Genomic DNA, 26,454 nt, shown 5'->3' with positions numbered 1-26,454 from the left:
CGTGCCGTGATCGCGAGCGAGCCCCCGTGCTACGGACAGCCCTTGCAGTGCATTGATTGATCTAGCGTTCCACACCGTTGTGAACGACAATAAACGTCATCGCATTTGGTGGAGGTTGCTGAGATCCTTCGCCTCGTCCTGGAGCTCCGCACTCGAACCCTGCCAACGAGATCGCCCAGCACAATGCCTGATCCCGCCACCTCGCTACCTGCGCCCCCGGCTGCCACTGTCATCTGCGCCGGCGTCCCTCGTCAAGGCGACCCACCCATTTTCAGTGGGACCGCCGAACACGACGTGGAAGACTGGCTGTCATCGTACGAACGTGTAAGTGCCCATAACAGATGGGATGACCAGTCTAAGCTGACCCACGTGCCTTTCTACCTAGCCGACGTAGCCAAACTATGGTTTTTCAACCACGAATCAGACTTTACGAGCTGGTCCGCGTTTAAGACTCTGTTTGCGGAGGTCTTTGATCGCCCAGCTGTGCGTAAGCTACGCACTGAAAAGCGTCTACGCCAGCGCGCACAGCAGCCTGGAGAGACATTCCCCAGCTACATCGAGGATGTTCTCGATTTGTGCAAGCGGGTAAATCCCAGCATGTCAGAGCATGACAAGATTAAACACATCCTCAAGCGCATCGAGGACAGCGCATTTGAGATGTTGCTGGCCAAAAGCCCAACTAGCGTATCAGTCCTCATTAACCTCTGCCAGAGCTTTGACGAGCTGCGCCGCCAACGTTCCATCGCCCGCCAGAACATTCAGCACGCCGATTCCGTCTCGAGCATCGCGGTTTCTACCGAAATAACCAACTCGACCCTCTCGCAGCATATTAAAGATTTTATTCGTGAAGAGGTGGCCAGGCAGCTCTCGCTGCTCCCTCACAGCGACGCACCTACGGCAGCTTTGCCTCCAACGCTGCAGCAAGCCATCCGAACTCAGATATCTGAAGCGCTTCCTGCAGCTCCTACAACACCCCTACCCAATCCTGTGAGTGTGCCGCTGGCCCATACCACCTTTACCACTCACCCTACGTCGCTGCCGCTCAGTTATGCAGCCGTGGTTGCGCGGCCGCCTGCACAGACAGCTTCCTTTTCATCGCCCATGCACCCGGCTTCATTTCCAGTTGCCCGACCATCACCACAGTTTTTGCGTCCCACCGAGACGTGGCGCACTCAAGACAACCGGCCTATCTGCTTCGCCTGCGGCATTGCTGGTCATGTAGCGCGCTTCTGTCGCCGCCGCGCCCCAAATGAGCGTACCAGCTTTGACACGCCCAGCTACGCGCCACAGTACGCCGCCCCACCTCCCTTTTAACCGCGACATCTCGACACCGATCGCCGGTCGGAAACTCGGCGCTCTCCTTCCCCTCGTCGGCGTTCGATTTCGCCCCTGCGTCGTCGAGTTCCCACTGAAGAGGGAAACTGACTGCTGCAGTTCCTGAGGCAAGAACTGCAAATACATCGACGTTCTCAAGACCTCAATCTTCACCGCAAAATGTTATTAGCCTTTTTGTAGAGGGAGTACCCGCAGTCGCACTAGTCGATACCGGAGCAGCCGTTTCCGTCATTCACGAGAGCCTTTGCCGCAAGCTACGAAAAGTGACTACAGTTCGCTCTGGCCTGGTGCTAGCCACTGCCAGCGCACAGCGAATTCACCCTTCAGCTGTATGCACGGCCCGTGTCGTCATCAACGACGTTCTGTACATTATCGAGTGTTTCGTGCTATCATCTTGCTCTCACGACCTCATCCTTGGTTGGGATTTCCTGTCACATCATCATGCTGTCATTGACTGTTCGCGTGCAGAAGTGTCGCTTTTACCACTATGTGAATCACTGCCGACCAGCTCTCCTCACTTTGCCGACAAACTCACTGTTGATGCCGACATAACCATAACTCCTGAGTCATCGATGGCTGTTGTCTTGTCGTCTGATGCCACATCTGATGCCACTGTGGTGTTCACGCCGTCCCATGTGTTTGCTCAACGCAAGGGCATTGTTCTTCCGTTTGCCGTGCTTACTGTAACATCTGGGTCAACTGTGATGCTGGTCACCAACTACTACCAGTACCCGATAAGCCTACTGCGTGGAGAGACCATAGGATACTTCCAGGCGGTCGACTACGTCGACGACCTCGATGTTCCTACCGACTCCCTCCGTCATGTTGACGCCATCGCTTCGGTGTCCGGCTCATCACCTTCAGTGGTTTTTGACAACGCCATCGACCCTGCTCTTTCCCCACCTCATCGCCGCCAACTTCTCTCTCTCCTTCACCAGTTTGTCAACTCCTTCGACTGTAATCAGACGTCACTGGGCCGTGCCACCGGTGTTTCTCACACCATCGAAACCGGTTCCCACTCCCCCTTGCGACAGCGCCGTATCGTGTCTCCGCCGAAGAGCACCGACTCATCACGGAGCAAGTGGACGACATGCTCAAACGTAGAGTCATCCATCCCTCTCAAAGTCCTTGGTCTTCACCTGTGGTATTGGTGAGAAAAAAAGGTGGCTCCATTCGCTTTTGTGTCGACTACAGACGCCTAAACAAGATAACGAGAAAAGACGTTTATCCACTGCCTCGAATCGATGACGCTTTCGATTGTTTACAAGGCGCCGAATACTTCAGTTCCTTGGATCTGCGCTCCGGGTACTGGCAAGTTCCAATGGCCGAGCCTGACCGTCCGAAAACCGCATTCGTTACACCCGATGGCCTCTACGAGTTTACTGTCATGCCCTTGGGGTTGTGCAACGCGCCTGCTACTTTTGAGCGTATGATCGACACCATCCTTCGCGGTCACAAATGGAAGACCTGTTTATGTTACCTAGACGACATCGTCATTTTCTCAATCGATTTTCCGACACACCTCGCTCGCCTGCATGACATTCTGACCTGTCTCGCATCTGCCGGCCTACAGCTTAACCTCAAGAAGTGCCGTTTTGCTGCAAGAAAACTAACCATATTGGGTCACCTTATCTCAAAAGACGGCGTCCTCCCGGACCCAGACAAGCTCCGCGCCGTTGCCGACTTTCCAACGCCCACGTCTATCAAAACCCTCAGAAATTTTATTGGATTATGTTTCTATTTTCGTCGCTTCGGACGCAATTTCGCATCCATCATGGCACCTTTGACAAGTTTACTTTCCGCCAGTAACGACATAGCAGCGTGGTCACCTGAATGTGATGCAGCGTTTCGGCAGTTACGCCACTTGTTGACCTCACCACCGATTCTTCGCCACTACGACCCTTATGCCCTCACGGAAGTCCATACTGACGCCAGCGGAGTTGGCCTTGGCGCTGTCTTAGCGCAACGGAAAGCTGGCTATGATGAATACGTCGTCGCTTATGCGAGCCGTACTCTAAAGAAAGCAGAATTAAATTACTCCGTCACAGAAAAGGAGTGCCTAGCGATCGTCTGGGCACTAAGCAAGTTTCGCCCATACCTTTACGGCCGTTCTTTCGCCGTTGTTACAGACCACCATGCCCTTTGTTGGCTTTCTTCCTTGAAAGACCCGACTGGACGCTTGGGACGTTGGGCGTTTCGCTTGCAAGAGCACGACATCCGCGTCATGTACCGCTCCGGTCGCAAGCACTCCGACGCTGATGCGCTCTCACGCTCTCCACTGACGCCTGATTTGGCGTCTTTGTCAGCTTCCTCGTCCAACCTGTCACCGTTCACCATCACTGACATGCTCACAGAGCAGCGCAAGGACCCAACCCTTACAAAGTTACTTGACTACCTTGCCGCTCCATCTGACGTCCCTTCAACACGAGCACTGCGTCGCCAAGCAACCCACTTTTTCGTGCGGGATAACATTCTATATCGTCGCAACTACATGCCCGACGGACGCAAATGGCTCCTCGCTATACCTCGTCACATGCGCTCTGGCGTCTGCGCGTCTTTTCACTCTGATCCCCTAAGCGCTCATGCCGGCGTCCTCGAAACTTACACAAGGTTGCGTCAGCGTTATTATTGGAGAGGCATGTACAACTTTGTGCAAAAGTTCGTTCAGTCTTGCACTACATGCCAACAAGGCAAGACACCTACCCAGCGCTTCACAGGACCGTTGCAGCAGCTACCATGCCCGTCTCGTCCGTTCGACCGCGTCGGCATCGACCTCTACGGCCCATTTCCATGCAGCGGGCATGGAAATCGGTGGATTATTGTCGGCGTAGATCACCTTACTCGCTATGCTGAGACTGCAGCTCTTCCAGCAGCGACCACCTGTGACGTTGGTTTTTTCATTCTTCGCAATTTTCTTCTTCGCCATGGTGCTCCCCGAGAATTACTGAGTGACAGGGGCCGTGTCTTCCTGTCGGAGGGTATCCAAGCCCTTCTCGCTGAGTGCAGGATAATTCATCGCAAATCGACCGCGTACCATCCCCAGACCAACGGTCTGACCGAGCGCTTCAATCGCACGCTTGGCGACGTGTTGCGGATGTATATTTCATCCGACCACTCCAACTGGGACACCGTACTTCCCTTCGTTACGTTCGCTTACAACACCGGGACGCAAGCGACCACCGGCTTTTCCCCCTTTTTCCTTGTGTATGGCCGTGAGCCATCATGCCCTTTGGACACCATACTGCCGTACCAACCTGATGCTACAGAGTATACTCCGCTTTCCGAAGTCGCCAAATATGCTGAAGATTGCCGTCAGCTGGCACGTACCCTGAGTAGTGAAACTCAAGAACGTCAAAAGACAAGACATGACCGTGATCATCAACCACCGCACAACATTGCTCCTGGTTCTCTTGTGTGGCTTTGGATACCAGCCCACATTCCTGGCCTTTCTTCCAAACTCCTGGCCCGTTATCACGGTCCGTACCGTATCATCGAGGCCACTTCACCGGTAAACTACATCGTCGAGCCGCTCACCGTGTCACCAGACCTGCGTCGTCATGGGCGCGAGACAGTACATGTCAACCGCCTGAAACCGTATTACGACCCGCTCATCTTTTCCGCGCCCTGAGTCGCCAGGATGGCTACGCTTCGCTCCCGGGGCATTGTAATGAAGCAGACGCGCCCCTGCGTATGTGCCGTCTGAAGAGGAAGACGAAGGGCCGTGCCGTGATCGCGAGCGAGCCCCCGTGCTACGGACAGCCCTTGCAGTGCATTGATTGATCTAGCGTTCCACACCGTTGTGAACGACAATAAACCTAATCGCATTATATATATATATATATATATATATATATATATATATATATATATATATATATATATATATATATATATATATATATAAGCATACAAGCCAAAGGGTTTCGCGCCAGACCCGAAGGTACAACGTTCGAAAAAGAGAAAAGACGCACGTTATGGCCTATTCGGTTTTTTTTTACTGACGACACGTCAATAAAAAAGAGCATAAAGAACTCTGACGAAAGCCGGAAGACCGGCCTTCGCCAGAGTGAATTCAGTCCGACAAAGGCCGGTCCTCCGGCCGAAACGTCACATCAGTAAAAACATAGGCCGTAACGTCCATCTTTTTTTTCTTTTTTCAATGTTATATATATGCGGGTGTGTATGTGTGCAAATTTTCAATAATTATTTCATATTGACACGTGTACTTATCTTTATCGGGCGACCACGTTTCGCCCCCTAAGAAATGTAATCGCACAGCGCGGGACGCGCCTGCATGTATCCGAAGATTCTGGAAAGTTATCGATGCTTCTACTCGGCTGTCTGTTGTCGCCGAACCTTGTATTATCTGATTTCATCGCGTGACACGAATGGTGTAGAACTTTGTGGAAGACACGCGGGTCCTAACGATTAGTCTGGAACATTCGACGACTGCTCTATAAAAGCCGACGCGCTTGACCCGCTGATCAGATTTTCGACGATCGCCGACTGTGTTCGCCGCTATCGTTGTGCTTTAAGTGTAGCCTGTTTTGTGGGCACAGGTTCGCCCAATAAAAGCTAGTTTTGTATTCCACCGTATTGCTGCTTTTCTTCACCGTCACTACCACGTGACATCTGGTGGAGGTGCTTTCGTTCATGTACCGGACGCCCCCGACAAGCCGTGATCCAAGCCCGGACCGCAAAGTGAACACCAACGTAGTCCCGGAGCATCGAGCAAGCCGCCGTCTTCAACAGCTGCCCCCGGAGCACGGACTTCTACCTGAGAAGACCAAGAAGATTGTGGACAAGGCAACCCCAATGGCAGCCCCAGCGTCCCCCATCGTGCTGCAGCAGCCCAGAGAACCTCCGACGTTCCGCGGATCAACAATCGAGGACCCGGAAACCTGGCTCGAGACGTATGAGAGGGTCGCTACGTTTAACAGTTGGGACAGCGACGACAAGCTGCGGCATGTCTATTTCGCACTGGAAGACGCCGCCAGGACCTGGTTCGAGAATCGAGAAGCCACCATAACGACGTGGGACCTGTTCCGAAGCAGCTTCTTGCAAGCGTTTACAAGCATCGTGCGAAAAGAGCGAGCCCAAGCACTACTAGAAACCAGAGTGCAGCTGCCAAACGAGACGATCGCGATCTTCACGGAGGACATGGCCCGTCTCTTCCGGCACGCCGACCCGGAAATGTCAGAGGAGAAAAAAGTCCGCTTCCTAATGCGGGGCGTCAAGCAAGAACTTTTCTCAGGACTCATTCGTAACCCGCCGAAGACCGTAGCTGAGTTTTCTGCAGAGGCATCGACGATCGAGAAAACTCTGGAGATGCGCACCCGGCAATATAACCGCCAGGGGCTCACGCCGCAGCACGCCATCCAAGGACTCGATTCCGGCGACCTTCAGGAGACCATCAGGGCCATTGTGCGCGAAGAACTGCGCAAGGTCCTGCTTTCATCGCAGCCTCAAGTGGCTTCGATCGCCGACATCGTGAAAGAAGAGGTGCACCGATCGCTTGGAGTTCCCGAGCTGCAACCACAATTACCGCAGCCCCAGCCAGAAGCGATGACATACGCCGCCGTCGCACGCCGTCAAGGTCCCCCTCCGCGACCAAGCCAGGGCCCTGCAACGACGCAATTCCGTCGTCCGCCGCCGCCGCCACCGCCAGCACGCCCACCCGTCGCCCAGCGCAGCTACGCGAGGAAGACGGACATTTGGCGAGCCCCCGACCACCGCCCGCTCTGCTATCACTGCGGAGAAGCCGGCCATGTGTATCGCCGATGCCCATACCGGGAGATGGGACTGCGAGGTTTCGCCGTCAACGCTCCGCGCCCACAGCAAGGTGAACGCCCTCGCGATATCGCGGACTACCTTGCCGCTACTCAGTGGAGCTCTCGACGACCGTCGCGTTCGCCATCACCAGGCCGCTACCTGTCGCCGCAGCGCCGACCATACACTGGCCCAGCCCGGGGCCGGTCAGCGAGCCCATATCCGGAAAACTAAAAGCAGCAACCGATGGAGGTGCGGTTGCTGTTCGTCGAACTGACGAAGATCCTCCGCCGCCGACGAAGACACCGACGAAACTACTTCGACGACATAACGACACGCCGCCGTCCCGACGAAATCAGGAAGCGAGGACTACACCGATGAAAGACGACTTGACGACGCGACATTCCAACTTCAGTTCAACACGACGCAGCCGTGATCCGACGCCAAGACCTAACTGTAACGCAAGACAGAGAACCACCGACCTCGACGTGCTTCTCGACGGCCACGCGGTCACCGCTTTAGTAGACACAGGAGCCGATTACTCCGTCATGAGTGGAACCATCGCCGCCCAGTTGAGGAAAGTTAAGACTGCATGGGATGGCCCTCCATTTCGGACCGCTGGAGGACACCTGATTACGCCGACTGGAATCTGCACGGCAAGAATTACCGTTCATGACCGGACTTACCCTGCCGCATTCGTTGTCCTGCAACAGTGTTCACGAGACGTGATTCTCGGCATGGACTTCCTGAATCAACATGGCGCAGTCATCGACCTGAAGTCGAAATCGATAACGCTGTCGCAAGATCAAGCGATACCGCCGGAGAGCTGTCGTAGTCACCACGCCTTGAGTGTGCTCGAAGGTCAAGTGAGCATCCCGCCGCGCTCCAGCATTATTATTTCCGTCGGCACTGAAACACCCGCTGACGTAGAAGGCGTCATCGAGGGCGACCAACATCTACTGCTCGCCCGTGAAATTTGCGTCGCAAGAGGGATCGCTCGACTCCACGGAGGGCAAGTGGAAGTTATGCTAACCAACTTCAGCCAAGAGTTCAAGCACATCAACAAGGGCACGACAATCGCATACATCGAGGAAATCGTGGAAACCAGCAATGCCTTTGTCCTCTCGGATTCAGCCGCATCTACCCCGATGACCATTGTCCCCGAACCAGACTTCGACGTGAATCCAAGTCTTCCTCTGAGTAAGCAGCAACAGATCAGAAGACTTCTCCGGCGATACAACGACTGCTTTTCGACGTCATCGAGGATTCGACCAATACCAGTTGCAAAGCATCGCATAATAACCGAAGAGAGCGCTCGACCACTCCGCCAGAGCCCTTACCGAGTTTCGACGCGAGAACGTGAAGCTATTAGGCAACAAGTCGACGAAATGCTGCGCGACGACATCATCCAGCCGTCGAAAAGCCCGTGGGCCTCTCCTGTAGTCCTGGTAAAGAAAAAGGATGGAACCCTACGCTTCTGCGTCGATTACCGTCGACTAAACAAGATCACGAAGAAGGATGTCTTCGCCGCAAATTTCGACGATCACCTTAGGCGGCTTGCGACAGTATTAGAAGCCATCAATTCATCAGGGCTCACTCTGAAGTCGGAAAAGTGCCGCTTCGCTTACGAGGAGCTTTTGTTCCTAGGCCACGTCATCAGCAAATCAGGAGTACGCCCCGACCCACAGAAGACAGCTGCCATCGCAAAGTTCCCGCAGCCAACCGACAAGAAGGCAGTGCGCAGATTCCTTGGCATGTGTGCCTACTATAGGCGCTTTGTCAAGGACTTTTCACGCATCGCGGAGCCGCTAATCTAACCAAATGTGATGTCGCGTTCAAGTGGGAAACGCCACAGGCCAAGGCATTTCAAGAACTCAAACGACGCATGCAGTCGCCGCCGGTACTTGCACACTTCGACGAGGACGCCGATACCGAAATCCACACTGACGCCAGTAGCCTAGGCCTCGGTGCCGTCCTAGTCCAGAGGAAAGAAGGACTTGAAAGAGTGATATCGTATGCTAGCCGGTCGCTGTCAAAAGCGGAAAGCAACTATTCTACGACTGAAAAGGAATGCCTCGCCATCATTTGGGCTACAGCTAAATTCCGTCCTTACCTCTATGGCAGGCCATTCAAAGTCGTCAGTGACCATCACGCATTGTGTTGGCTAGCTAACCTAAAGGACCCTTCAGGACGGCTGGCGCGGTGGAACCTCAGACTACAAGAATATGACGTCACGGTAATATACAAGTCCGGAACAAAACACTCCGACGCCGACTGCTTATCGCGCGCCCCCATGGATCCCCCGCCGCAAGACGACGAGGACGACGACGCCTTCCTTGGGATAATAAGCGCGGAAGACTTCACTAAACAGCAACGAGCCGACCCGGAGCTAAAAGGTCTCGTCAAGTATTTGCAAGGGAACACCGACGTTGTTCCTAGGGCATTTAAGCGCGGGTTGTCTTCGTTCACGCTACAAAACAACCTGCTCGTGAAGAAGAACTTCTCACCAGTCCGCGCCAGCTACCTTCTTGTTGTATCGTCAGCGCTGCGTCCAGAAATATTGCACGCCCTACACGACGATCCAACCGCTGGGCACCTCGGATTCTCCCGGACGCTGTCGAGAATACAGGAAAGGTATTATTGGCCGCGTCTGACCGCCGACGTCACCCGTTACGTCAAGACATGCCGAGACTGTCAACGACGCAAGACACCACCGACAAGGCCAGCAGGATTACTACAGCCGATAGAACCTCCTCGCCGACCATTCCAGCAGATTGGGATGGATTTGTTGGGGCCGTTTCCCACGTCAACATCCGGGAATAAGTGGATCGTCGTGGCGACGGACTATCTCACCCGTTTTGCTGAAACTAAAGCTCTACCAAAATGCAGCGCAGCCGAAGTGGCGAAATTTTTCGTCGAGAACATCCTGCTGCGACATGGTGCCCCAGAAGTCCTCATCACCGACAGAGGAACGGCTTTTACAGCAGAGCTCACCCAATCCATTCTGCAGTACAGCCAGACAAGCCACAGGAGGACAACTGCCTACCATCCGCAGACGAATGGTCTCACGGAGCGCCTGAACAAGACCCTCGCCGACATGCTAGCAATGTACGTCGACGTCGAACACAAGACGTGGAACGCGGTCCTGCCGTACGTAACCTTTGCGTACAACACGGCGGTGCAAGAAACGACACAGATCACGCCGTTTAAGCTGGTTTACGGCAGGAACCCGACGACGACGCTTGACGCCATGCTGCCGCACGTAACTGACGAAGAGAATGTTGACGTCGCCAGCTATCTCCAGCGCGCCGAAGAAGCCCGACAGCTCGCCCGCCTGCGAATCAAGAGCCAGCAGAGCACCGACAGGCGACACTACAACCTCCGACGAGGCTTCATCGAGTACCAGCCTGGCGACCGTGTTTGGGTCTGGACCCCGATACGCCGACGAGGACTCAGTGAGAAACTACTCCGACGCTATTTGGGACCCTACAAGGTCATCCGACGTATTGGCGCTCTGGACTATGAGGTCGTGCCAGACGGCATTTCGCATTCACAGCGGCGCCGCTCACGATCTGAAGTGGTCCACGTGGTGCGCCTTAAACCCTTTTACGGACGCTGACGAACTTCGTCATTTTTGTTCTTTTCTTTGCTACGAGTGCTTTTGTTTATTACCTTCGTTTGTTTGCAGCATCGGGTCGATGCTTTTTAAGAGGGGGGTATTGACACGTGTACTTATCTTTATCGGGTGACCACGTTTCGCCCCCTAAGAAATGTAATCGCACAGCGCGGGACGCGCCTGCATGTATCCGAAGTTTCTGGAAAGTTATCGATGCTTCTACTCGGCTGTCTGTTGTCGCCGAACCTTGTATTATCTGATTTCATCGCGTGACACGAATGGTGTAGAACTTTGTGGAAGGCACGCGGGTCCTAACGATTAGTCTGGAACATTCGACGACTGCTCTATAAAAGCCGACGCGATTGACCCGCTGATCAGATTTTCGACGATCGCCGACTGTGTTCGCCGCTATCGTTGTGCTTTAAGTGTAGCCTGTTTTGTGGGCACAGGTTCGCCCAATAAAAGCTAGTTTTGTATTCCACCGTATTGCTGCTTTTCTTCACCGTCACTACCACGTGACAATATATATGAGCCATGCTATGAGAACTGTCGTAACTCAGGGCTGCAACAATATGAATCGTTGATCTCATTCATGTGCGGGTATATCACTATCTTCAAAGTCTGGTTTAAGTTTTATAACTCAAACACAAAGAATTATATATATATATATATATATATATATATATATATATATATATATATATATATATATATATATATATATATGTATTATATACGTAGTTCACGGGTGCTTGCAGGTTTCAAAATCGTCAAAGTCTCATTAAAATTGCACACGGCATGGGTGCATTTGCGGAATGAGGCAGATCACCATGTCAGGTGTTCATGTGATGCTATCCTCCAAATATATGCGTAGTGGCAAACACACACACACACACACACACACACACATATATATACAGTGACTTCTCACTTGAGTGAACTTCAAGGGACCGAAAGGAATAGTTCACTTAACTGAAAGTTCACTAAACTGAATATTCACTAGACCAACATAAGACATGGCATACAGATTCAAAAGTTTGAAGTGCAATTCATCGAGCAAAAGACATGGCATCCATAGTGTTGAAAATGTGTGAAATGGAATTTGTACATATCAATGAAAAACACACGACGTGGGTTGTTTGTGCGCACACGAGGAACTGACGAGACTGGAAAGAAAGAGATGACGACCATTCCACGACTATACGGTCACAAAAAACACACACCACGTGGTTTTTGGTGATCGCCGCTTTTTTCTGGCGGCGTTGTAAGCGCCAGCGATGTCACTTTGTTCATGGCTTCCGAGATTACATGCTTGCTAGTTTTGTGCGGGCGATCTCGGAGACCATGCCTCGTTGCCGTTCATTTTCCGCGCCGCCGCATTGCCCCGGGGGCGCTGTAGCGCCAGCGACGTTACATTGCCGGTGGAGCGGCGGTTTAATGAGGGCGAGCATCGGTTGCCCCTGCAGTGCAGTGCAACCTTGGTCCTCTGAGCGAGTTCGTTAAACTGAAACACTGGCTGATCCGAAATTCCTTTAAGTGAAACATTTTTGCATAGAATCTATGAGAAAACTGCCGGGGATGTTTAAAACGTTTGTTATTCTGAAATATTCGCTAAACCGACGTTCGTACAACTGAGAGTTTACTGTATATATATATATGTGTGTGTGTGTTATGGCACGATGGACGGCACGATGGACGCGGACAAGAAGACGCAAGAGCGTAGGCTTAGCCAGTCACACCAGGAACAGCGTCTAGCCCGAGCCCCACTTCAGTAGCTAATTGGTGGAGGTTTGCTGGGTCTCCTGTCATCCTGCAATTGCGCAGCCGGACTCTCCCTGCCATCATGACCAACGCAAGCGCCACGAGCTTACCACCACCTGCTCCCCACTCCTCCGTATGCCCCGGCCCACTCCGTCAGCGGGACCCTCCCATCTTCAGCGGCACTGACGACCAAGACGTTGATGACTGGCTCTCGTCATACGGGCGCGTCAGTCTGAACAACAAATGGGATGGCATTACGAAACTGACCACCGTCCCTTTTTACCTCACCGGAATTGCCCACTTGTGGTTTCGGAACCACGAAAGCGAAGTCCCAAGCTGGACGGTGTTCAAAACAAAGTTCAGCGAGGTCTTCGGCCGCCCTGCTGTTCAAAACCTTCGTGCCGAACAGCGCTTGCAGTTGCGCTCTCAGCAGCCCGGTGAGACCTTTACCAGCTACATCGAAGATGTCATCGATCTCTGTAAACGCGTCGATGCATCCATGACTCAGGGCAATAAAATCAAGCATATAATGAAGGGTATCGAAGAGGGCGCATTTCAGATGCTCATTTCAAAGAGCCCCTCTACTGTTGCACAAGTTATTGAACTGTGCCAAAGCTATGACGAGCTCCGCCGTCAACGCATCCTCACTCGGCGTCCTGTTCCCCATCACGAATCATTGTCCGGCTTGACCTCCCCTATTCAATATTCCACCCTCCTCTCGCCGATCAAGGCTTTCGTCCGGGAAGAAGTAGATCGCCAGCTCTCCCTCATCTCCAACCCGCCGGACTCAAGTTCGTCCCTTAGTTCGACCCTACGACATGTTATAGAAGGGCAAGTGTCCGAGGTCCTTCCTCTGGAACGGGCGCCTCAGCTCACCGCCCCATTGACTTACGCCGACGCCGTCGCACGACCACGACCGCCGACCTTCCGGGCTCCACCTCCGATGCCTAGCCCTCTTTTTACCCCGCACGTCCACCAATTATGGCAAAGAACTACGACACGTATGTGGACGGCACGATGGACGCGGACAAGAAGACGCAACAGCGTAGGCTTAGCCACTCACACCAGGAACAGCGTCTAGCCCGAGCCCCACTTCAGTAGCATTGGCGATCCGGCTGCGGCGCTCTGCATGGCGCACTTCTTCCTTGTTGTCCATATCGTCAACAGGAATCTGCCAGTATCCAGAACGGAGATCAATAGAAGAGAAATAGCTGGAACCGTGGAGGCAGTCAAGGGCGTCGTCTATACGTGGGAGCGGGTAGACGTCCTTCTTAGTAATGTTGTTCAGATGACGGTAGTCTACACAGAAGCGCCACGTGCCATCCTTCTTCTTAACCAACACTACAGGTGACGCCCAGGTACTCGAAGAAGGTTCAATGATGTTTTTGTCTAGCATTTTGTTCACTTCGCTTTGAATAACTTGGCGTTCCTTGCGCAGAAACTCGGTACGGTCGTCGGTGAATAGGAGTAGCATCCCCAGTAAGAATCCGATGCTTGACCGCGAGCGTCTGGCCTAAAGGGCGATCGTCGAAGTCGAAAATATCTCTGTAGGCCGATAATACTCGATAAAAGTCTTCAGCCTGCGCAGAAGACAGGTCCGTCGCAACCATTTTCTGTATCTTGGGATCGGCGGCCGAGGCTGGCACGAGAGGCCTGCTAAGCTCGCAAGAAGGATCGGTTGATAAATTTGCCACGTGATGGTCGCCGAGACAATCAATGTAGACAAGCCAAATACCTTGTGGTAGAATTTGCTTCGCCAATCCAAAGTTAAAGATAGGCATGAAAGTGCGGCTCGCAGTAATAGTAAGTATACTGTGAGGCACGGTAACGTCATACTGTAGTGGAATGTCGCGCAGAGGAGTGACGAGGTACTCGCCATCAGGGACTGGTGGGGAAGACAAGAGTTCAATATAGGCTATATATTTTGGCGGCAGGCAAATAAAGCCAGTGGGGCGTAGGCGGCACTGGGGTGCGTCACAAGGTTCTGCGAGAATCGGTAACTCAAGGCGAAGGGTACTGGCAGAGCAGTCAATAAGAGCAGAATGCGCGGAGAGAAAATCGAGGCCGAGAATGAGGTCGTGGGGGCAATGAGCAATCACGGTGGAGAGGACAGGAGTGTGGCGGCCGGCGATGCTAACACGTGCCGTACACATGCCGATGATAGGCACAGTACCGCCATCCGCAACGCGGACGACGCGTGCCGAGGCTGGGGTGAGGAGCTTGTTCAGTCGTCATCGGAAGGCAGCACTCATAATAGAAAGATGTGCCCCTGTGTCGATGAGTGCCGTGACAGGATATCCATCAACGTCAACGTCAAGAATGTTTTGGTTCGTGTTTAACGTGAGCAGAGGATTTGAGGGCAGTGTCGACAACGCAGCTTCACTCCCAGAAGCGGCAGTGCCTAGTTTTCCGGCTGGGCCTGGGAGGTGATAGGCGGCGAAGAGAAGCGGCGGGGTTGGGGCGAACGGGACTGACGGCGTCGAGGTGAGGGCGAGCGGCTGTAGCGAAGGTTCGGAGCAGGAGCATCAGCGGCAGTGAGTTCACGGCGGGTGGCATAGGGAACAGAAGGTCCAAAGGTGCGGGAGTAAGTGGCGGCGTATGTCCGAGGAGGCGGAGGCCATCGGTTGCGGCAGTGACGAGCGACGTGGCCGATGCGACAGCAGTGAAAGCAGATTGGTCTGTCATCAGGGGTACGCCCATCGGACGGGTTGCGGCGAGATGTGGCGGAAAAGGACTGTCGGGGACGAGGAGGGCCGGTGGAGAACTGGGGAACGCTGGGTTGAGATGTTGAACACACGGAGTTCAGACCCATGTTCTCAAATTCTTGTCGGACTACGGCCTTAATCATGGCAATCGTGGTTGCTGGGGGATCGGGAATCGTCGTGGAGAAAGCTGGCGAACAGGCGGCCTCAAGCTCGCGGCGAACAATACGGGTGACGTCGTCACAGGTGGTGGCCTGACGCGATCGACCCTCACATGTCGACGTAGCAGCGGTGTTGGGTAGCCGCGTGATGTGGTGTGTGATACGACGGCTCTTGGCTTGTTCAAGGCGACGGCATTCTTTAATGATGGCGTCCATTGTCGAGACATTGCCGAAAACAAGCAAATTGAAAGCGTCGTCGGCGATGCCTTTTAGGACATGTGACACTTTATCTGATTCAGACATAGCATCGTCAGCTTTGCGGCATAGAGCCAAGACGTCGAAGATGTAGGAAACGTACGGCTCTGTAGATGTCTAAACGCGAGACGCAAGAGCCTTTCTCGCGGCAACCTTGCGGCCAATGGGGTCGCCGAACAGTCCCGTAGCTTTTCTTTGAAAGAGTCCCAACTGCTGATCTCTTCGTCATGCGTCTGGTACCACACGCGTGGCGTGCCGCCAAGATAAAAGATGACATTGGCGAGCATAATGGTTGGGTCCCACCTGTTATTAGCGCTGGCATGTTGATATAGCTTGAGCCATTCGTCAACGTTCTGTCCCTCCAGGCCAGAGAACACCCCAGGGTCACGATGTTGGGCAACCATGACGACGGGAGCAGTCGGACCAGCCGATGCCGTTGCAGAGGTGGGCTCGTCACCGGGAGGCATGGTGACAAGCTCGACGTACCGACCACTCCGGAATTCCATGGCGAGGACGGGCATCGCTGACCTCCACCAGAAGGTTACGTGTAGAAAGACACAGAAAAAAGAGGCTATTTACAGACTACTAGACTGGTGCCAGAGCGCCAGGCCGACACTCACTCGCGCCAAGGCCACAGACCCACTTCGTCGTCGTTCTCATGGCGGCTCGTCTCTAGGGTATCTACCGATAATATCGTCATATATATATATATATATATATACGTACTGTAACGAAGAAGAGCAGCCTGCCTGCGCCACAGCACCATCACTACCGGTAGGAGCTCGTGGTTGATGTCCTTGGCCGAACGCTTGCAACTGCTACCCATTCGTCTGTGCCCGTTGCTAATAAATCTCTTAGAGAGTGGTGGAGGTGCTGGATTTCGACCACCCTGGAACTTTGCAGTCGCACTCTACCCCCCTACCCCCCATCATGCCTGACGACGCATGCACTCCTCCAACTTTTCCAACATGCCGGCCACCTTGGTTTGTGCCGGTGCTTTGCGTCAGCGAAATCCCCCTACCTTCTCCGGCACAGATGACCAAGACGTTGAACATTGAATCTCCTCTTATGAGCGAGTGAGTGCCCATAACCAGTGGGACGATGTTACCAAGCTGAGAAACATCGCATCCTATCTTACGGACGTTGCGAAACTATGGTTTCTAGCCCATGAAGCCGACCACACAAGACCAGCTTTACCCAAGTTTTCCGTTGGCCAGCAGCACGAAAGCTTCGTGCAAAACACCGATTGCGCACACGACCCAAAAGGCCGGAGAGAACTTCACGAGCTACATTGAGGACACTGTTGACCGTTGCACACGGGTGAACGGGTCGATGCCAGAGGAGGAGACGATCAAACATATAATGAAGGGTATTGAGGACGACGCCTTCCATATGTTATTATCGAAGAGTCCTCACACTGTCGCTGAAGTGATAGAACTGCGTCAGTGTTACGACGAGTTGAGCAGGCAACGGCTTCAAACCCGACGTCCCACTCCATCCGCTGACTCTCTGTCAAGCCTTGGAGTCGACGGCAACCATGCTGCTCTGTTCATAAAAAATTCAGGAATTCATTCGCGCAGAGGTCACCCGCCAGCTCTCTTGGATATCTTCTTTCCCGGAACCACCACCCGCTTTGCCTACTAGCCGCTGAGCAGACACCACTCACTGCACCTCTCACTTACGCTGAAGCAGTTTACCAATCTCGTCCACAAATGCTCTTGCCGCCCTATATGCATTGACCACCGGCATTTTTACCGCCATCTATGCCACTTCATGACCGACAGCATTTTCCTCCTATGCCGCTACCCGACCGACAGCATTTTCCGACTCCCCAACAGCGAGTCGGACCTTACCCCCACCAGCGGCGCACCTACGATGACCGCTCTATATGTTTTGCTTGTTGTGGTGCTGGTCACGTGGCGCGCCATTGTCGTCGTTGCATGCTTCTTCTTCGGAACATCCGGGGAGCGCCACATTTCCCCACTCCGTTTTCCTCTTCGCCTTCCAGCCTTCCTACCTCTTCCTTTTTCCCTGACCGCCCAACCGCGTCTATCTGCCGCTCACCATCTCCCCGTCGTCGCTCGCTTTCTCCGCGCTGTCCCGTGCCTACCGAGTTGGAAAACTGACGGCCGCAGTTCCTGAGGCACGAACTGCGTCCACGTCGCAATGCCAAAGTCTTCGTCCCTCTTCAGCCAACGTAATTGAAGTGTCTGTCGAAGGAATCGCCGTCCTGGAACTTGTAGATACAGGACCCGCCGTATCCGTAATTTCCGCCGCACTCTGCTGCACACCATAGAGAAAGAAAATGTGCACACTACGAAAGGTCGGAGACAATCGCATGCCCTGCCCTTTACCTTTATTTCATGGTGAATGTAAAGCCCTCGTTGAACCAGTAGACACCTTTTGCATCTTTGACGCTCCTGCCGTTTCTACTTCTGCGGATGTTGGCGCACTTACTTGTGACCCTGCGGCTGATCAGTCACTCCTCGACGCTTTCCACTGCTCCATCGACGATGGAACGTCATCTTCAGAAAGAAGCCAGCTTATCGCTCTCCTGCAGAAGTTCCGCACTTCTTTCGACAGCCATGCTTCCGGTTTGGGCCGCACCTCGACTGTTTTTCACCAGATAGATACCGGCAGTCAGGCACCTTTACGGCAACGCCCTTACCGAATATCCGCCTTTCAGCGCCGTCTCATTGACCACCAAGTTGCTGACATTCTCAAGCGTGGCGTTGCGCAGCCTTCCAGCAGTCCCTGGGCATCACCGGTCGTTCTCATTAAGAAAAAGGATGGCTCTATACGATTCTGCGTCTACTATCGACGTTTCAACAAGATAACGCGCAAGGACGCTTACCCTTTACCCGGCAACGACGACGCCCTCGACTGTTTGCAGGGAGTGGAGTTATCTTGTTCGCTGGATTTACGTTCCGGATACTGGCAAGTCCCTTTGGCGCCATCTGATTGACCTAAAACAGCATTTCTAACACCTGACGGATTAAACGAATTCATCGTAATGCCTTTCGGCCTGTGTAACGCTCCAGCCAATTTTGAGAGAATGATGGATAATGTTTTACGTGGCCTCAAAGGGAACGCATGTCTATGCTACCTGGGTGACGTAGTTGTCTCTTACTCTGATTTCCGAACACATCTCAGCCGTCTCGAGCACGTTCTCAAATGCCTTAGTGACGCGGGACTTCAACTCAACTTAAAGAAATGTCGTTTCTGCACCCGAAAGCTCACTATTCTTGGCCATGTTGTATCGCGAGACGGCGTCCTTCCGTATCCAACCAATCTCCGCGCTGCCACGGACTTTCCACAACCAAAGAAGTTAAAGGAGCTTCAAAGTTTCCTTCGTTTATGCTCGCATTTCCGACGTTTCATTCGAAATTTCGCTTCCATAAGTGCATGCCTGACAGCCCTTCTAAGGGGTGACAAAGAACTTTCCGCTTAGTCGCCCGCCTATGACGACGCCTTCACGCAATTACGCCACCTGCTAACCTCGCCAGCTATCCTCCGCCACTTCGATCCTGGAGCCCCCACAGAGGTCCACACCGATGCCAGCGGGGCTTGATGAATATAACGCTGCCTACGCGAACCGAACTCTAACAAAGGCCGAGGCTAATTACCCTGTCACATAGAAAGAGTGTTTAGTCATTATTTGAGCCCTTGGAAAATTCCGTCCTTATTTGTATGTCACCTTTTCGATGTCATCACTGATCATCACGCCTTTTGAGGACCCATCTGGCCGACTCGCTCGCTGGGCCCTTAAGGTACAGGAGTACGACATCCGCGTTCTCTAGCGTTCCGGCCGCAAACACACGGACGCTGACGCCCTTTCTCGCTCATCGGTTTCCGCTAACTGCGCTTGCCTATGCCTATGCCTATATATATATATATATATATTCGCGCTCACCGGTTTCCGCTGACTACGCTTGCCTATCCCGGTGAGCGAGAAAGGGCGTCAGCGTTCCGGACAGGCGGCCCTGGTTCTGGACAGGCGGCCATTGGAATCTGAACCTGACAAAGCTTAACGCTAGACCGTTATCTCGTGAGGCAAGTCTAGCAGTGCTATTAGAGCAATTATGGGGCAGTAAATGGGATTTAATGAGGCTTAAAGATTGGCCGCCCTATATAGACAATGCCTCATGACCTCGAACGTACCGCAATCTTGGAAGAACGCTAACATAATCCTAATCCATAAGAAAGGGGACGCCAAGGACTTGAAAAATTATAGACCGATCAGCTTACTGTCCGTTGCCTACAAAGTATTTACTAAGGTAATCGCAAATAGAATCAGGAATACCTTAGATTTCTGTCAGCCAAAGGACCAGGCAGGATTCCGTAAAGGCTACTCAACAATAGACCATATTCACACTATCAATCAGGTGATAGAGAAATGTGCGGAATATAACCAACCCTTATATATAGCCTTCATTGATTACGAAGAAGCATTTGATTCAGTCGAAACCTCAGCAGTCATGAAGGCACTACGAAATCAGGGTGTAGATGAGCCATATGTAAAGATAGTGGAAGATATCTATAGCGGTTCCACAGCCACCGTAATCCTCCACAAAAAAAGCAACAAAATCCCAATAAAGAAAGGCGTCAGACAGGGAGATACGATATCTCCAATGCTATTCACAGCATGTTTACAGGAGGTATTCAGAGACCTGGAGTGGGAAGAATTGGAGATAAAAGTTGATGGAGAATACCTTAGCAACTTGCGATTCGCTGATGATATTGCCTTGCTTAGTAACTCAGGAGACCAATGGCAAGGCATGCTCACTGACCTGGAGAGGCAAAGCAGAAGGGTTGGTCTGAAAATTAACCTACAGAAAACTAAAGTAATGTTTAACAGTCTCGGAAGAGAACAGCAGTTTACGATTGGTAGCGAGGCACTGGAAGTGGTAAGGGAATACATCTACTTAGGGCAGGTAGTGACCACGGATCCGGATCATGAGACTGAAATAACCAGAAGGAATAAGAATGGGCTGGGTTGCGTTTGGCAGGCATTCTCAAATCATGAACAGCAGGTTGCCACTATCCCTCAACAGGAAAGTGTATAACAGCTGTGTCTTACCAGTACTCACCTACGGGGCAGAAACCTGGAGGCTTACGAAAAGGGTTCTGCTGAAATTGAGGACGGCGCAACGAGCTATGGAAAGAAGAATGGTAGGTGTAACGTTAAGGGATAAGGGATTAAGGGATTGGGTGAGGGAACAAACGCCGGTAAATGACATCTTAGTTGAAATCAAGAAAAAGAAATGGGCATGGGCCGGACATGTAATGAGGAGGGAAGATAACCGATGGTCATTAAGGGTTACGGACTGGATTCCAGGGGAAGGGAAGCGTAGTAGGGGGCGGCAGAAAGTTAGGTGGGCTGATGACATTAAGACGTTTGCAGGGACAACATGGCCGCAGTTAGTACATGACCGGGGTAGTTGGAGAAGTATGGGAGAGGCCTTTGCACTGCAGTGGGCGTAACTAGGCTGATGATGATGAATGAGGCTCAGCAATGTGAGGCAGACAAAAGAAGCATATACCGTGCTAAATAGCGTGCACCTCCTGTGCTACCGGGGCTTAGCGGAGAGACGAGAACTAGGAGTCGGATTCCTGATTATTAAGGATACAGCTCGAGAGGGTGGCAGGTGTTGTTGTGAAACTTAATAAGAGGTACTAATTGAAGGTCGTGCAGGTCTACGCCCCTACATCCAGTCATGATAACAATGAAGTCGAAAACTTCTATGAAGACGTGGAATCGGCGATGGGTAAAGTCAAAACTAAATACACCACACTGATGGGCGACTTCAATGCCAGGGTAGGCAAGAAGCAGGCTGGAGACAAGTCAGTGGAAGAATATGGCATAGGGTCTAGGAATAGCAGGGGAGAGTTATTAGTAGAGTTTGCAGAAGAGCATATTATGCGGATAATGAATACCTTCTTCCACAAGCAGGATAGCCGGAAGTGGACGTGGAGGAGCCCGAATGGCGAGGCTAGAAATGAAATAGACTTTATACTCTGCGCTAACCCTGGCAAGATGCGGACATGCTCAGCAAAGTGCGCTGCAGTGACCGTAGGATGGTAAGAACTCGAACTAGCCTAGACTGGAGGAGGGAACGGAAAAAACTGGTATATGAGAAGCCGATCAATGAGTTAGCGGAAAGAGGGAAAATCGAGGAATTCCGGATCAAGCTACAGAACAGGTATTCCGCTTTAACTTTGGAAGAGGACCTCACAGTTGAAAATAAACATTTTTTTTATATTACTCTTAGCTCTCATCTGTACTACTGTTGCTTTAAACATAATATAACATCATAAGTGTCTTTAACAGAAGGTCCCGATACAGTCTTTGAATGTGGGACCTCTTTATTTATACTACGCACATGTAATTATCTGTATTTTTAACTAATGAGTAAATTATAATAAATAGGTATAATAAATTATAATTATTCTAATGAACGACAATCTTATGGGCATCATTAGGGAGTGTACAATAGAAGTCGGTGGTAACTCCGTTAGAGAGGATGCCAGCAAGCTATCGCAGCAGACGAAAGATCTGATCAAGAAACGCCAATGTATGAAAGCCTCTAACCCTACAGCCAGAATGGAACTGGCGGAAGTTTCGAAGTTAATCAACCAGCGTAATATAGCTGACACAAGGAAGTATATTATGAATAGAATTGAACATGCTCTCAAGATCGGAGGAAGCCTAAAAGCAGTGAAAAAGAAACTAGAAATAGGGAAGAATCAGATGTATGCATTAAGAGAGAAAGCCGGCAATATCATTACTAATATAGATGATATAGTTCAAGTGGCTGAAGAGTTCTATAGAGATTTGTTCCGTACTAGTGGCACCCACGACGATAATGGAAGAGAGAATATTCTAGAAGATTTTGAAATCCCACAAGTCACCGGAAGAAGTAAAGGAAGCCTTCGTATCTATGCAAAGGGGAAAGGCAGCTGAGGAGGATCAGGAAAGAGCAGATTTGTTGAAGGATGGTGGGGAGATTGTTCTAGAAAAACTGGCCGCCCTCTATACGCAATGCCTCATGACTTCGAGCATACCGGAATCTTGGAATAACGGTAACATAATCATAATTCATAAGAAAGGCGACGCCAAAGACATGAAAAATTATAGACCGATCAGCTTACTGTCCGTTGCCTACAAAGTATTTACTAAGGTAATCGCAAATAGAATCAGGAATACCTTAGATTTCTGTCAGCCAAAGGACCAGGCAGGATTCCGTAAAGGCTACTCAACAATATTCCATATTCACACTATCAATCAGGTGATAGAGAAATGTGCGGAATATAATCAACCATTTATATAGCTTTCATTCATTACGAGAAAGCGTTTGATTCAGTCCGAATCTCAGAAAGTCATGAAGGCATTACGGAATGAGGCTCTAGACGAGCCGTATGTAAAAATACTGAAAGATATCTATAGCGGCTGCACAGCCACCGTAGTTCTCCATAAAGAAAGTAACGATATCCCAATAAAGAAAGGCATCAGGCAGGGAAATACGATCCCTCCAATGCTGTTCATAGCGTGTTTGCAAGAGGTATTTTGAGACTTGGATTGGGAAGAATTGCGGATAAAAGTTAATGGAGAATACCTTAGTAACGTGCGATTCGCTGATGATATTGCCTTGCTTAGTAATTCAGGGGCGCAATTGCAATGCATGCTCACTGACCTGGAGAGGCAAAGCAGAATGGTGAGTCTAAAAATTAATTTGCAGAAAACTAAAGTAATGTTTAACAGTCTCAGGTTGAGAGCAGCAGTTTGGAAAAAGTGGTAACGGAATAAATCTACTTAGGGCAGGTAGTGACTGCGGGTCCGGATCATGAGACTGAGATAATCAGAAGAATAAGAATGGGCGGGGGTGCGTTTAGCAGGCATTCTCAGTATTATGAACAGCAGGTTGCCATTATCCCTCAAAAGAAAAGTGTATAACAGCTGTGTCTTGCGAGTACACACGTACGGGGCAGAAACCTGGAGGCTTACGAAAAGAGTTCTACTTAAATTGAGGACGACGCAACGAGCTATGGAAAGAAGAATGATGGGTATAACGTTAAGGGATAAGAAAAGAGCAGATTGGGCGAGGGAACAAAGGCGAGTTAATGACATCTTAGTTGAAATCAAGAAAAAGAAATGGGCATGAGCAGGACATGCAATGAGGAGGGAAGATAACCGATGGTCAATAAGGGTTACGGACTGCATTCCATGGGAAGGGAAGCGTAGCAGGGGACGGCAGATAGTTAGGTGGGCGGATGAGATTAATAAGTTTGCAGGGACAATATGGCCGCAATTCGTGCATGACCGGGGTAGTTGGAGAAGTATGGGAGAGGCCTTTGCCCTGCAGCGGGCGTAACCAGGCTGATGATGATAATGTATATATATATATATATATATTGATATATACATATTTTTTTTTGTAAACCCTGATGAAGATCGGGCCACCGATCGAAACTGTCGAAATTAAATACTTCTTCTGTTCACCTTGCAGCACCACTCACGTTCTTGACGTTTGAAAGGTAGCCTGAAGAATCCCTCTTTGCCTACTATATATATATATATATATATATATATATATATATATATATATATATAGTAGGCAAAGAGGGATTCTATATATATATATATATATATATATATATATATATATATATATATATATATTCGCATATACGTACGCCTATATTACGCAAAAACGTATAGTGAGGACAAATCTCAACCATGTCCGTCAGCAGACACGCAAGTTCACAGGTCTTGCATAGATAGAAGAAATTAATTACGTGCTGGCCAAAATTACGTGAAGTTATTATTTCAAGGGGGATCCTGTTCCAAATTTTACTTCCATTAAATTCTATTAATCTTTCGCCATGAACGTTACGACATTTGGGCAGGTTTGGGCATGACACGTATTGCGTATATGAGCGGAAGGAAGATAAATAGGAAGAGGCGAGTTTCTTATAGGTATTGAATGAAACAGCAATTTTGTTAATCGCGCTACATGGGAACAGAAAGAAGGCGTTGCGACTGAAATATGTTACGTATAGGTTGATCGTGCTTATGAATCTTAAAATTCGCTTTTGGAGTCGTTCTAGAGCATTTTGATAACTAGTGTACGGGACACACTATGAATCCAAGCAGTAACTGATGTGGTAGTGACATAGTGAAAAGTACAGCTTGCGGAAAATATTGGCGAGCTTTTATTAGAGTATTGCATCCACAGGCTACCTTTGCGCATACATATTGTACTTCCTCATGCCAGTGTAAGTTATCTTCGAAAATGACCCCTAAGTATTTGAAAGAAGGAACTTGTTGTATAAGAATATTGTTTATTGATAGGCTAACAATTGCAGTATCAACATGTTTCCTGCAAGAGGGAAATACAACGTATTCTTTTTCTGCATACCTGACAGTCAAGTGATTCTTGGCAAACCATACCGAGATCTTCGACAAATCGCTCATCACGTCGTTCTAAAGAGCTGGAAGGAAGTGCCCTGTAAAAATCAAAGCAGTGTCGTCCGCGTACATCTATGCCTTTGACCTCTGCAGGGTTTGTGAGATATAATTTATTTAACGGCGAAACAACAAAGGGCCTAAAAGTGATCCCTGCTGTACCACGCAGTTATTATTACTGTACTTTGAAATAATGTGATCAATGAGAACCTTTTGCGTACGCGCCGATAGATAACTAGAAAAGAAATTAAGTGAGTTATCTGTGATTCAATAACCATGCATTTCTGCAAGTCAAATGGAATGACTAACTGCATCAAATGCTTTCTTAACGTCTAAAAATGCTACTATTACTATGTTGTTTTCATGCATTGCGGAATTCATATATTGTGAAAGCATCGAAACAGCAGTAGAAGTGGACCTACTGGCAACAAAACCATGCTGTTGGGGACAAAGAACGTCACGATTACGCACAAACTGCTTTAATTGTGAGGCGATTTTTCAAATGTGGTGTTGATACAACTCAGGACAGATATCGGTCTGTAGCTGTCCGGGAGGTGCCGTTCACCAGATTTGTATACCGGTATTACTTTAGCATACTTAATCATACAATAAGAAGCCAACAATCACTGACACCAAGGACAACATCGGGGGAAATTACTTGTGCTTAATAAATGAAATCAAGAAACAATAAATAATGGAAATAAAAATGGATTGAGAAACAGCTGGCCGCAGGTGGGGGACGATCCCACTACCTTCGACTTTAGCGTGCGATGCCCTACCAATTGAGCTGTCGCGGCGCCATTTCCCCATTCACTTTCTTGGGTATCTATATTTCCTAGTAGAACCCTGGGAGTGTTAGCCAGCGCCACCACTCGCAGACATTGGCGGCGGATGTGGAACATCCTTTCTGCCGCAGGCGTCACGAGAACGTGATCTTTTTGGGTGAAGGCAACCGGTCAATAAACCCACACATGCTACCTGAAGGCATCAATGTTGCCGGATTCGAGGCCCTCGTTATGTAATAAACGAAAAGAAAGACAGTTAACCGAGGGGCCCGATATTTATTAGTCATACTGTCATGAAGAGAGTTCACCGCCGGCCTCTTTTCTTTCTTTCCGGGAATATTGTGGGCTCCTCGACGTGGTGGAAGCCTTTGTATCGAAATAACAGCGATGGCGGCGCGGACATGTGCTGCCGCCCGGCCTACGCCGCCGCACTTGAGACGTCACTACGTGCACATGACGCGTCCTCTTCCCACGCTCGGCGGTCCCGGGCGTCAAAAGCTGATTAGTTATGGTCAAAGTGCTTTTGTATACGGAGTGCTGACGCGACCATTTTCTGACCGCTTAAACTCTGGCGCTTATTGAATGCTGTCGGCCTGCCTAATTG

Source organism: Dermacentor andersoni, chromosome 5, assembly GCF_023375885.2.
Source record: "Dermacentor andersoni chromosome 5, qqDerAnde1_hic_scaffold, whole genome shotgun sequence".
NCBI lineage: Eukaryota > Metazoa > Arthropoda > Arachnida > Ixodida > Ixodidae > Dermacentor > Dermacentor andersoni.
The sequence above is the reverse complement of the archived record's forward strand: the minus strand, read 5'-3'. Positions refer to the sequence as shown.